Source organism: Gopherus flavomarginatus, chromosome 2 (assembly GCF_025201925.1).
Source record: "Gopherus flavomarginatus isolate rGopFla2 chromosome 2, rGopFla2.mat.asm, whole genome shotgun sequence".
NCBI classification, from domain to species: Eukaryota; Metazoa; Chordata; order Testudines; family Testudinidae; genus Gopherus; species Gopherus flavomarginatus.
Window position 1 is genome coordinate 70838763 of NC_066618.1, and position 14328 is coordinate 70853090.

The 14328-nt window shown below is 49.1% G+C and overlaps 1 protein-coding gene across 2 annotated transcripts in view; it reads right to left on the reverse strand.

Moving 5' to 3' along the window:
- Positions 1-3814, reverse strand: part of SGO1 (shugoshin 1) — a 29379-nt gene extending 25565 nt beyond the window's left edge. The window contains exon 1 of one of the 2 annotated variants that reach the window (XM_050938390.1): positions 2943-3814. The gene's annotated coding sequence lies outside the window, so the exon portion shown is untranslated. The remainder of the gene's footprint in view (positions 1-2942) is intronic. The other variant, XM_050938389.1, reaches the window with a different exon arrangement.
- Between the last annotated feature and the right edge of the window lie 10514 nt (positions 3815-14328).

Sequence of the window (14328 nt, forward strand, 5' to 3'; positions counted from 1 at the left end):
GCAGCCACTGCTCGTCATCCCACGCTTGCAGGACGATGTGATCCCACCACTCAGTGCTGGTTTCCCGAGCCCAAGGCGCCGTTCCACGGTGCTGAGCACGTCTGTTACTGCCACAAGCAACTGAGTGTCTTGAGCGTCAGGCGTTTCAATATCATCGTCTGACTCCTCACTGTCACTTTGCAGCTGAAGGAATAGCTCCACTGCCATGCGTGATGTGCTGGCAACATTCATCAGCAAGGTCCTCAGCAGCTCAGGCTCCATTTGTAACAGAAATCTCAGAAATCGCGCTGCAGACTCACAATGCCGCCAAAATGCTCGGAATGTGTAGCAAAGCACCATGGGGCGTTGGAACAGGAAGCGGAAAGACCCGCACACTTCCTTCCCCTTCCCACAAGCCACAGTGCCAAAATGGGACGAGGTGCTCTGTGGGATAGCTGCCCACAATGCACCACTCCCAACAGAGCTGCAAGTGCTGCAAATGTGGCCACATTGCAGCGCTGGTAGCTGTCAGTGTGGCCACACTGCAGCGCTGGCCCTACACAGCTGTACGAACACAGCTATAACTACCAGCGCTGCAAAACTGTTAAGCGTAGCCATGGCCTTTCTTATTTAAAAAATGAGGGCAAATTAGTTCAAGTGCATGATAAGAGGGGGCTTGGGCTAGTCAGAGCCGGGGTCAGTGCGCAGCGCCCCGGATATCCACCCCAAAGCGAGAGAAGAGCCTGGAGTCCGCGAAGCAGCCCCCATGTATCTGAGAAAGGAGTTTCAAACACGCAGGCCGTATTTTCTGCGGCCCACGAGCTCCTCGCAGCTCCCCTGCCCTCCCCCAGCGTTTACCTAGAGGGGCTCTAGCCCGATGCTAACTGGGGGCAGGGCAGGCTCGCCTGATGGACAAGGCAATGGCTTTCTAAGGCCTTGTCTACACCACAAAGTTGCAGCGCTGGTGAGGGGGTTACAGCGCTGCAACTTAGGAGGTGTACACATCTGCAGGGCATTACCAGCGCTGCAACTCCCTGTCTGCAGCGCTGGCCGTACACCCGGTCGAACCTCGGGTGTAGAGGATCCAGCGCTGGTGATCCAGCGCTGGTCATCAGGTGTAGACACTCACCAGCGTTTTTCTTGACCTCCGTGGAATAAGCAGGTATCCCAGCATACCTAAGGAAGCCTCTCTGGTAATCAAGCAGGTATCCTTCCCCGCGGTTTGCTTTCGCGTTCCTCGAACCCCGCCCCCCCGCAAGCAGGTCTCCTTCCCCGCGGTGTGCTCTGCCGTTCCCCGAACCCCCTTGCAAGCAGGTCTCCTTCCCCGCGGTTTGCAGGGGGGTTCGGGGAACGCGAGAGCAAACCGCGGGGAAGGAGACCTGCTTGCGGGGGGGTTCGGGGAACGCCAGAGCAAACCGCGGGGAAGGAGACCTGCTTGCGGGGGGGTTCGGGGAACACCGGAACAAACCGCGGGGAAGGAGACCTGCTTCCCTGCGGTTTGCTCTCGCGTTCCCCGAACCCCCCCGCAAGCAGGTCTCCTTCCCCGCGGTTTGCTCTCGCGTTCCCCGAACCCCCCTGCAAGCCGCCCAACAGCGCTGCAGTGTGGCCACATCTAACACCACTTGCAGCGCTGGTTGCTGTAAGTGTAGCCACTCTGCAGCGCTGGCCCTATACAGCTGTACTAATACAGCTGTAACAACCAGCGCTGCAAAATTGTAGATGTAGACATACCCTAAGTCAGAGATTGTGGGTTAAAGTCCCATCTGGGGTGAAAAACTGCCCTGCCCCTGTGCTGCTCCAGGAAGCGGACAGAACCTGGGGGAGGAGAGACACAGGCGTGTGTTGATGTTGCTTCAGGCGATTCCCGGTTCCCAGCCAATGGGAGATGCTGGGGGTGGAACCTGAAGCAACAGCCACACACACCCTTGTGTCTCAGCTCCCCTACATTCAAGCTGCTTCCCAGAGCAGCATGGGGGCAGGCACGCAGGGAGCCTGCCTTGCCCCCGGTGCGCGCTGGGCCAGAGCCCGCCCCCTGAACCCTTCCCGCAGCCGAACCCCCTGCCCTGAGCTCCTTGCCACACCCTGCACCCAGACCCCCTGCCACACCGCTTCGGCACCCCAACCCACTGCCCTGAGCCCTCTGCTGCACCCCTCATCCCTCCTGCACCCCACACCCCAACACCCTGCCCTAAGCCCTTTGCTGCACCCCTCATCCCTCCTGCACCCCACACCCCAACACCCTGCCCTAAGCCCTTTGCTGCACCTCTCATCCCTCCTGCACCCCACACCCCAACCCACTGCCCTGAGCCCTCTGCTGCACCCCTCATCCCTCCTGCACCCCACACCCCACCACCCTGCCCTAAGCCCCTGGGGAGCAGGGAGGGGACAGAGCTGGGGTGGGGATTTCGGGGAAGGGGTGGGAAGAGGTGGGGCAGGGGCGGGGCCTCATGGAAGGGGATGGAGTGGGGGCGGGGCCGGTATCAGTAATGCAGCCCTCCGGCCGATGTACTGGTGGTCATTTGAGTTTGAGACCTGTGATTTAAGAGGAGCTCAGAGCGCGTGACCCCTCCCTTCTCGGGGCAGCTCTGGAAGAGCCCAACCCGGGACAACTGGCGCACGCCGCAAGCGCCCATCACGGCCTGTCCCCGCTGCGCCCCGACTCTCACGCACTCCCGGGGCCAGGCGTTAGGGCGGGACACGCTACAACGACCAGGCTACGTCTCCGCGCCCGGGCCGAGTTTAACCCGCCCGCCAACCCGCTTCCCCCACGGGCCCTACGCGACCCGGGCAGAGACTAGCGCTTCGGCCTGCCGGTGGGGTTACAGGAAGTGAATCCCCTCCCCCATCGGGCCCCATCCACCGGCCCTTCCCCCGCATACCGGGCACCTCGGCCCGCAGCCGTGTGCAGGCGGCTGCCGCTTCTTGCTCACTTGCGCGCGCTCTTGTTTATCTCCGAACCCGACCTTAACGGACTCCGGCGCTTAGACCGTTGGCTCCTTCCTCGCTTCCGGAATCTTCCTAGTTCGAAATTCTCCGCTTCCTCCGCCCATTGGCTGGACTTCCCGCGACAAGTTATGCGTGACGTCACCGCGCAACCGAAGGCGGCGAACGTGCCAGTATCGCTGTTATCATCCGGGTTCTTCTGCTCCGCGGCCGTCGCCTCTTGGCGCCCCTCCCCGTTGTTGAGTTCCGCCTCCTCGGCGCTCCCAGGAGCTCCGCGGCCACAGCTACGTACGTGATACGTTGGCATCGACGCGGGTGTGGTCGGCGGTTCAAGATGGCTGCCCCTGTGTCACGGCCCTGGGTCTGCAGCTACTGGCAGAGCCGAGCGCGCACGGGACTCACTGTAGCTCCTGCCGTGTCCCCATAGGACCTAGCCCTGCGCTTCCCCGCCCCCTTCCAGACCCGGGACGCTACGCCCCCACAGTACCCAGCCCTGGTCTGCTCCCATCCAGACCCTTCCTGCCCTGCCCCCTCAGTACCCAGCCCTGGTCTGCTCCTATCCAGACCCTCCCTGCCCTGCCCCCACAGTACCCAGCCCTGGTCTGCTCCCATCCAGACCCTTCCTGCCCTGCCCCCTCAGTACCCAGCCCTGGTCTGCCCTGCCCCCCTCCAGACCCTCCCTATGCTCTCTCCATAGCCTCCCTGCCCTGCCCCCTCAGTACCCAGCCCTGGTCTGCCCTGCCCCCCTCCAGACCCTCCCTATGATCTCTCCATAGCCTCCCTGCTGTGCACCCTCAGTACCCAGCCCTGGTCTGCCCTGCCCGCCTCCAGACCCTCCCTGTCCTATGCTCTCTCCATAGCCTCCCTGCCCTGCACCCTCAGTACCCAGCCCTGGTCTGCCCTGTCCCCCTCCAGACGCTCCCTATGATCTCTCCATAGCCTCCCTGCCCTGCCCCCACAGTACCCAGCCCTAGTCTGCACCTCTCCAGACCCTCCCTGTCCTCCCTACACCCGCTCCAAATCCTCCCTGCCCCCACAGTACCAAGCCCTGTCCTGCACCGTTCCAGATCCTCCCTGCCCTGCACCCTCAGTACCCAGTCCTACCTTGCACCCCTCCAGACCTTCTCTGCCCTGCCTCCAGCACTACCCTACACCCCTCCATGTCCTCCCTGCACTGCACCCTTACTCCCACTGACCAAGATCAGTACCCAGCCATGCCCTACACACCCCCAGCAGATCCGCCCTGCCCCATTGTCATGGTATAAACCCCCGCTCTGAACCTTAGCGTCCAAAAGATGGGGTACCAGCATGAATACTTCTAAGCTCAATTACCAGCTTAGTACTTGTAGTGCTACCACCAACCAGGAATTCCAGTGCCTGGTACACTCTGGTCTCCCCAAAACATTGCCCGGGGACCCCCAAGACCCAGTCCCTCTGGATCTTAACACAAGGAAAGTAAACCCTTTCCTTCACCATTGCCTCTCCCAGGCTTCCCCTCCCTGGGTTACCCTGGAAGATTGCTGTGATTCAAACTCCTTGAATCTTAAACAGAGAGGAAAATTCACCTTCCCCCCTCCTTCTCTCTCCCCCTCCCAGACTCTCTCTGAGAGAGAAAGTATTCCTAACACAGAGAGAAAATTAACCTTTCTCTCCCCCTTCCCTCCTTTATCCCCACCAATTCCCTGGTGGATCCAGACCCCGTCCCCTGGGGTCTCACCACAATAAAAAAAAACCAATCATGTTCTTAAACAAGAAAAGCCTTTAATTAAAGAAAGAAAAACAGTAAAAATTATCTTTGTAAATTTAAAATGGAATAGGTACAGGGTCTTTCAGCTATAGACACTGGGAATACCCTCCCAGCCTAAGTATACAAGTACAAATTAAAATCCTTTCAGCAGAATACGAATTTGAACTCCTCCCAGCCAAATACACATTTGCAAATAAAACAAACATAAGCCTAACTCGCCTTATCTACCTAGTACTTGCTATTTTGAATCTATAAGAACCTGTATCAGGGAGATTGGAGAGAAACCTGGTTGCACGTCTGGTCACTCTCAGAACCCAGAGAGAAGGACAACCAAATTCTAACAGTACACACACAAAAACTTCCCTCCCTCAAGATTTGAAAGTATCCTGTCCTCTGGTCAGGTGACAGCCAGGCTCACTGATCTTGTTAACCGTTTACAGGCAAAAGAGACATGAAGTACTTCTGTTCTATTAACTCTTAAACTACCCGTTTATGACACCCATGCATTCAGACACTCTACTGCCCCTCCCTGCCCTGAATGCTCACACATACCAGCACCTGTCTTACACACACACCCCTGCTCCAGATCTTCCCACCCTACTCTGAACACAGGTACCCGCCAGATCCTTCCTGCCCTGTCTGCACATTCACACATCCACTCTAATTCAACCTTGCCCTGCACAGACACCAGTATGCATCCCTGTCCTGCCCACTCAGACCCCCTCCAGTTCCCCTCTGCCCTGCACACATACCCTTGCCTTTTACCTTTTAACCCACACTGCTATTTTCCCCTTTGACCTGCACCCCTCTCCCGCATATTCCCCATCCTGTGGCTGTACACTATACACACACCAACAACCTCCAGCTTCCCCCTGGCCCTGTGCACACCTGTGCAGGAATCATCTATCACCTCTCTCTATATATACTTATACATATATACTGCTTGTCACTGTACCCCTCTGCTCCTTGCAGCATAGGAGGCCACCTACTTCTCTCAGGGCAGCCTACTGGGAACAGTAAGAGGAAGTGGCCATATTTTCTAAGAATAGTCTATAACAGAGGTGGGCAAACTACAGCCTGTGAGCCACATCCGGCCCGTGGGATCATCTTGCCTGGCCCCTGAGCTCCGGGCTGGGGAGGCTAGCCCCCGGCCCTATCATAACCTTAGTCCCAGATTTGGACCTTAGCGTCCAAAATATGGGGGTTAGCATGAAAACCTCCAAGCTTAGTTACCAGCTTGGACCTGGTACTTGCTGCCACCACCCAAAAAATTAGAGTGTTTTGGGGCACTCTGGTCCCCCTGAAAAACCTTCCCTGGGACCCCAAGACCCAAATCCCTTGAGTCTCACAACAAAGGGAAATAATCCTTTTTCCCTTCCCCCCTCCAGGTGCTCCTGAAGAGATACACAGACACAAGCTCTGTGAAACTACACAGAGGGACTCCCCCTCTCTGTTTCCAATCCTGGAAACAAATAGTACTTTCCTATTCCCCCAGAGGGAATGCAAAATCAGGCTAGCAATCCAACACACAGATCTCCCCTTGATTTCTTCCTCCCACCAATTCCCTGGTGAGTACAGACTCAATTTCCCTGAAGTAAAGAAAAACTTCAACAGGTCTTAAAAGAAAGCTTTATATAAAAAGAAAGAAAAATACATACAAATGTTCTCTCTGTATTAAGATGATACAATACAGGGTCAATTGCTTAAAAGAATATTGAATAAACAGCCTTATTCAAAAAGAATACAAATCAAAGCACTCCAGCACTTATATTCATGCAAATACCAAAGAAAAGAAACCATATAACTTACTATCTGATCTCTTTGTCCTTACACTTAGAAACAGAAGACTAGAAAGTAGAAACTGCTTCTCCAAAGCTCAGAGAAAGCAGGCAGACAGACAAAAGACCTCAGACACACAATTCCCTCCACCCAAAGTTGAAAAAATCCGGTTTCCTGATTGGTCCTCTGGTCAGGTGCTTCAGGTGAAAGAGACATTAACCCTTAGCTATCTGTTTATGACAGGCCCCTCCCCCGCTGTCCCCCTTTCCCCACAGCCACACTGCTGCACAGAGAACACTCTGCCATGCTGCTCCTGCTGGACTGCGTGGCTTGCGCCTGCCCACCTCCCAGGCTTTCCAATAATCCAGTCCTGCCGCTCTGAACAGCATGGTAAGGGGGTGGGGAGCGGTGGGTTTGGATAAGGAGTCCTAGGGGGCAGTCAGGGAACGGGGCAGTTGGATGTGGTGGAGGTTTGGGGGGGGTGTCGGGACGGGGAACGAGGGGCTTGGATAGGTGTGGAAGTCCCAGGGGGCAGTCCCGGGAGGAGGCGGTCAGAGGACAAGGAACAGGGGCGATTGGATGAGTTGAGGGCTCTGAGGAGGGCAGTCGGGGGGGGGGAAGCGGGAGGGGGCTGATAGAGAGTGGGGGCCAGGCTGTATGGGGAGGCACAGCCTTCCTTACCCGGCCCTTCATGCCATTTCGCAACCTCGATGTGGCCCTTGGGCCAAAATGTTTGCCCAGCTCTGGCCTATTACCTTAGTGCCTTTGAGAGAAAATGGGAGATAGTACCAATTTTGAAAGAGGGTAGTTCTCAGTGAGTATCTCTGAAGAATAAAAATTTTGTGGGTCAGCCTCTGCTGACAGGTAGACTTTCAGTTACGAAGACTAATGGAACAAATAATCATTGTTATTTAACTTTCATCACACTCCTACAGTCCATTCCTGCAAAATGAGATAATCTCTTTGATTACATCCTTTTGTGAGATCTGGACTAGCTGACCTGTTTAGCTTTAAGCTGTTTCTTGAGCTGTAGAGGACTGGTGACTTCTGACCTATGAAATACAAAATGAAATACAAATGAATGATAACACATTAGTAATGGAGCAGGTCATCCCATCCTAGTAATAAGTGTATTGTTGCACTCAACCAAAGAGAAGTCGGAGTCTGCTCCACTTGATTTTTTTCTAGAAGGTGTTTTACAATGACTAAAAAGCGACACAAGAGTCCTGTGGCACCTTATAGATTAACAGACGTATTGGAACATAAGCTTTCGTGGGTGAATACCCACTTCGTCAGACGAACAATGACTGTGTTTTTCTGTTTGCCCATTTGATTGTAGATACAGGAACTATAAATTGTGTGACAGAAAATCACCACTATATTCAAACTGGTGGAATTTTTGTGTATTGTTGGATATCAGCTTCTCATATATTCCATGTTGAATTACCCATTATTGCTTACCTATTACATGGAAGTTTTTATGTTTCTTAGGCTTGGTCTACACTACGCATTTAAACCGATTTTAGCAGCGTTAAACCGATTTAACGCTGTACGCGTCCACACTATGAGGCCCTTTATATCGATATAAAGGGCTCTTTAAATTGGTTTCTGTACTCCTCCCCAACGAGAGGAGTAGCGCTAAAATCAGTATTACCATATCGGATTAGGGTTAGTGTGGCCGCAAATCGACGGTATTGGCCTCCGGGCGGTATCCCACAGTGCACTACTGTGACCGCTCTGGACAGCAATATGAACTCGGATGCAGTGGCCAGGGAAACAGGAAAAGCCCTGCGAAATTTTGATATTCATTTCCTGTTTGCCCAGCATGGAGCTCTGATCAACACGGGTGGCAATGCAGTCCCAAATCCAAAAAGAGCTCCAGCATGGACCATACGGGAGATACTGGATCTGATCGCTGTATGGGGAAACAAATCTGTTCTATCAGAACTCCGTTACAGAAGACGAAATGCCAAAGCGTTTGAAAAAAAAATCTACAGCTACACAGTGCTGCGTGACAAGCGTAACGGGAAGCCAGAGACTCAAATGGATGCTCATGGAGGGAGGGAGGGAGTACTGAGGACTCCAGCTATCCCACAGTCCCCAGCAGTCTCCGAAAAGTATTTGCATTCTTGGCTGAGCTCCCAATGCCTGTAGGTTCAAACACATTGTCTGGCGTCGTTCAGGGAATAGCTCGTCAATTTACCCCCCACACACACGTGAAAGAAAAGGGAAAGAAATCGTTTCTTGACTTCTTTCATTGTCACCCTATGTCTACTGAATGCTGCTGGTAGACGCGATGCTGCAGCAGTGAAGAGCAGTATCCGCTCCTCTCCCTTCCCTGGTGGCACGACGGTACAATATGACTGATATCCGTCATCACCATCAGCCCGTGAGTGCTCCTGGCTTGCCTCAGGTGAGGTCGGCCGGGGGCGCCTGGGTAAAAATAGGAATGATTCCTGGTCATTCCCAGTAGATGGGACAGAACGGCTGGTAACCGTCCTTATCATAGCAACTGGGGGCTGAGCTCCATCAGCCCCCTCACTTTCCTGTGTAAAGAAAAGATTCCGTACTGCCTGGACTATCATAGCAGCGGGATGCTGGGCTCCTCTCCTCCGCACCGCTCAATGTCCTGCCTGGACTGTTATAGCACCGGGAGGCTGCCTCCCCCTCGTTTTATCTCACTAACAAGTCACTGTTTCTTATTCCTGCATTCTTTATAACTTCATGACACAAATGCGGGGGGACACTTCCACGGTAGCCCAGGAAGGTTGGGGGAGGAGGGAAGCAATGGGCGGGGTTGTTGCAGGGGCACCCCTCGTGAATGGCATGTAGCTCATCATTTCTGTGGGATCTGACACGGAGCAGCTGTGCTTTCTGATACACTGGTTCTCTAGTACACTTGCCCCATATTCTAGGCAGGACTGACTCTATTTTTAGAAACCATAAAGTAGGAATTGACTCAGGGAGTCATTCCCAGTTTTGCCTTTGCGCCCCCGGCCGATCTCAGCCAGGTGCACCCATGATAGCAGCAGACAGTACAGAAGGACAGATAACCGTCATCTCATTGCCAATTTACACCGGCAGCAGACGGTACAGAACGACTGGTAACCGTCTCGGCTATCATGCAAAAGCAAATGAATGCTGCTGTGTAGTGCTGGAGTATCGCCTATGTCCGTGGCATCCAGTACACATACGGTAACTGTAAAAAAAAAAAGCTGAACAGGCTCCATGGTTGCCATGCTATGGTGTCTGCCAGGGCAATCCAGGGAAAAAGGGCACGAAATGATTGTCTGCCGTTGCTTTCCCAGAGGAAGGAATGACTGACGACATTTACCCAGAACCACCCGTGACAATGATTTTTGCCCCATCAGCCACTAGGTTCTCAACCCAGAATTCTAAGGGGTTGGGGAGACTGCGGGAACTATGGGATAGCTACGGAATAGCTACCCACAGTGCAACGCTCCGGAAATCGACGCTAGCCTAGGACCATGGACGTACACCGCCGAATTAATATGCTTAGTGTGGCTGCGTGCACTTGACTTTATACAATCTGTTTTATAAAACCGGTTTATGTAAAATTGGAATAATCCCGTAGTGTAGACATACCCTTAGTCTCTCCATTTCATAATACTGGGCCTGATTGTGCTATTGCTTACACAGGTTGTCACTATTGTAACACCACTGATTTCAGTAGAAAATTGACTAGCTCACTTTGAGCATATAGTTTTTATGATCTATTATGAAAATGACCTCAGAGGTGAAATGGCATATTATGAAAGATCATGAGCTTTTTAGAGTTTGACATGCAATACTAGTGGACCCACTAGTTAGTGCTTCTTTTTTAATTTGTGAATTCACATAAGGCCAAAACAGCAGAACTCTGGCCCTCTGCTTACAATTTTCTACTCCCAGTGTCCCAAATGTATGTATTTTGTCTTTTCTAATGGTACCACAAGTATTCTGCCTTTAAAGATTAGACTCTCTAGAACTCTGCCACTTAGGGCTGACACAAATATTTTGCTTTTGGCCAATCAGCAGTTCATGGTTTCCAGCAATGAAGGTGATGGGGTTGTGACCCCCTGGTATCCCTATATTCACCACTGTCATATAATTATGATATGTTTTGTATAGAGTATGCCTTGTGAGGTATCATTCTAAAATTCTTGATCTGCTAGACTTTAATATCTCATTGAACTGTATGTGCTATCGTATGTGAAGTTATGAAGTTTGGCTATGTATGTGCTACTAAAACATATTGTGAGGTTGAGAACACCCACAAGCAGCCTTTCAGGTACAACAATAAAAAGGTCAAACAATGTTAATGGCTTATTGAGGGAATCCACACAAGCACAAGGATTACCCCAGGAACTGTGTACAATAGAAACCTATCAGAGATAGCACTAAAGAATGCTGTTTGACCCAGATCACAGCAAAAAAGCTTTCCAGCAAGTTGGAAGAAGATATAAAAGGCAGAAATGACATCATGACTATGCCTCACTCTCTCTACAACAACACACCTGAAAGTACTGGAGGAAAAATACTTAACTAGGGCAGGGGTGTGGCGGGGAGTGCTGGTCACAGGCCAAACTGATTTCTAGCCTATGTATGGAAACTTGGTGGACTGCTTGTATCATCAGCCAAGGTGAGAAATTGCTAGTTCATATCCAGTCTTTCTAGTATCTTAGGCTTAGTTTGCAGTTTTGTTTATTTACTAGATAATGTACTTTGATTTGTTTGCTACCACTTATAATCACTTAAAAGCCATCTTTCTGTTGTTAATAAATCTATTTTACATTTTACCTAAAACACTATGTGTTGTTGGAAGTACAAAGAAGATAAATCTCAGCTCATGAACCAGAGTTGGTGCATGTTCACTTTCCTTTGTAGAAGTAGCAGACTGGGTAATATATTCATACTAGTCAGATTTTGACCAGGAGAGGATGGTACTGCTCTGGGGTGTTAGACTGGGGAGCTGGGAGTATTTTGGCTGTAGCTTCTCTATTGTGGGTTCATGAGTGGCTGGCCAGAGCATTCATGAATGCAGCTGGGTGTGGTCCCTGCCTGTGGATGTTGGTGTGATGGGTGCTTGGTTGGAGGGATTTGCAGCTTGTCACAACATCACAGTGCAAGAGGGAACCCAGATTGGTGAGACAGAGGGCTCAGCTGTACCTCAGTTCCAGGTGGCACCCTAGGAGGGACCCATCACAGGGGGTTCTTGTATCCCTGAGTTCTGTCTATTACTAGTCTGGCATAGAAGAACATAGTCTGGCATTGAAGTTGTGCTTCAATTGAAAAGGAAGTCTTTTCTCATTCCTTACAAACTGCTTCACTACCAGTGACTTATAGTTTTTTCAGAGAATATTGCAAACGCATAATAATTTCTTGTCTCTTTCTACTTGCTCTGCTTTTGATGGTATTCACCAAATCATTTCTGACATAACTGTATAGAGTTTGAGGAGTTATTCTAGATCTCACTTTGTTTTTAAACATCTAAATTCTGTGTTCTGATAATCTTTTATTCCTTTTAACAATGACTAAGTTGTGCTCATTTCTTCATCACTCATCCTCTTGAGACATTTTTATCTTTTTGTTACTACATGATTAGATTGTTGTAAGCTACATCTGCTATATTATTTTGTGCTATTTATAACATTTGCTCTGTAAGCAGTGAATCTTTCTAGCTCAAATAGCTCTCTTTGCTGTAAACAATTTTATATTTTTCTCTATGGAGACTGATGCTATCTTCTGTGTCTGGAGTGACCTGGATTAGCTTTTTGCTACTACATGCACTAACATGACAAAACAGTTGTTGAAATGATCAGAGTTGGTAGGGCACTAATAGATGTACACCGCTACCTGGGCTTGATCCCACTTAAAAAACTTGGAAAGACTGATTTTAATGAGAGTTGGATTAGGCCTAAATGATTCGTAAAAGAATAGCCTTTTTAAAAAATTTAATGAGGTTCACCTTGTAGTTTAAAAAGTGATACCTCTATGACCAGTTAGATATTCTCTTCTAATAGGTTTTTGGAAAATAATGAGGAGAGTTTTTGCAATATCATGCCTTTCTCAAAGCACATTTTCTGGTTGTTTGCATTTTTAGAAGTCTTTTTATTAGATTTTAAAGAGGCATGATAGCGCACAGTGTATCATACAGCGCAATTATATTAATAGTTTGATTCCTCACTAACTTAAAAATCAATACCAGAGACAACCAAAACCATTACATAAATGAAAAGAAAAAAGATGAGAAAAGATAATACCAGTAACCGTAACCATGAGCCTGTAAACTTTCTAAATACTTCTCAGTGGAATTCCAATTTAAGCTTAATATAGTGCTATTGCCAAGACAGATTCTAAGCCCAGTCCAAGTAAAGTACTTAGTAGTCAACACATTTGTTATTTTTCTTTTCTAAAGATGGGAAGTGGATTGAACTGAAGAACTTGTGGATCTAAAGGCAGAGGAGGCCTGGAATTACTTCATGTCATAGTTGCAGAAACTATCAGAAGCCTGCGTCCCAAGAAAGGGGAAAAAATGCATAGGCAGGAGTTGTAGACCAAGCTGGATGAGAAGCATCTCACAGAGGTGATTAAGAAAAAAGCAGAAAGCCTACAAGGAGTGGAAGATAGGAGGGATCAGCAAGGAAAGCTACCTTACTGAGGTCAGAACATATGGGGATAAAGTGAGAAAGGCAAAAGTCCATGTAGAGTTGGACCTTGCAAAGGGAATTAAAACCAATAGTAAAAGATTCTATAGCCATATAATTAAGAAGAAAACAAAGAAGAAGTGGGACCGCTAAACACTGAGGATGGAGTGGAGGTTAAGGGTCATCTAGGCGTGGCTCAATAGCTAAACAAATACTTTGCCTCAGTCTTTAATGAGGCTAATGAGGAGCTTAGAGATAATGGCGGGCTGACAAATGGGAATGAGGATATGGAGGTAGATATTACGACATCCGAGGTAGAAGTGAAACTCGAACAGTTTAATGGGACTAAATCGGAGGGTCCAGATAATTTTCATCCAAGAATATTAAAGGAACTGGCATATGAAATTGCAAGCCCATTAGCAAGAATTTTTAATGAATCTGTAAACTCAAGGGTTGTATCATATGACTGGAGAATTGCTAATATAGTTCCTATTTTTAAGAAAGGGGGAAAAAAAGTGATCCAGGTAACTACAGGTCTGTTAGTTTGACATCTGTATTATGCAAGGTCTTAGAAAAATTTTTGAAGGAGAAAGTAGTTAAGGACATTGAGGTCAATGGTAATTGGGACAAAATACAACATGGTTTTACAAAAGGTACATCGTGCCAAACAAACCTGATCTCCTTTTTTGAGAAGGTAACAGATTTTTTAGACAAAGGAAATGCAGTGGATCTAATTTACTTCAATTTCAGTAAGGCATTTGATACGGTTCCACATAGGGAATTATTAGTTAAATTGGAAAAGAGTTGGATCAGTATGAAAATTGAAACATGGATAAGGAACTGGTTAAAGGGGAGACTACAACGGGTCGTGCTGAAAGGTGAACTGTCAGGTTGGAGGGAGGTTATTAGTGGAGTTCTGCAGGGATCGGTTTTGGGACGAATCTTATTTAATCTTTTTATTACTGACCTTAGCACAAAAAGTGGAAGTGTGCTAATAAATTTTGTGGATGACACAAAGCTGGGAGGTATTGCCAATACAAAGAAGGACCGGGATATCATACAGGAAGATCTGGATGACCTTGTGAACTGGAGTAATAGTATTAGGATGCAATTTAATAGTGAAAAGTGCAAAGTCATGCATCTAGGGATTAATAACAAGAATTTTTGTTATAAACTGGGACTCATCAGTTGGAAGTAACAAAGGAGGAGAAGGACCTCGGAGTATTGATTGAT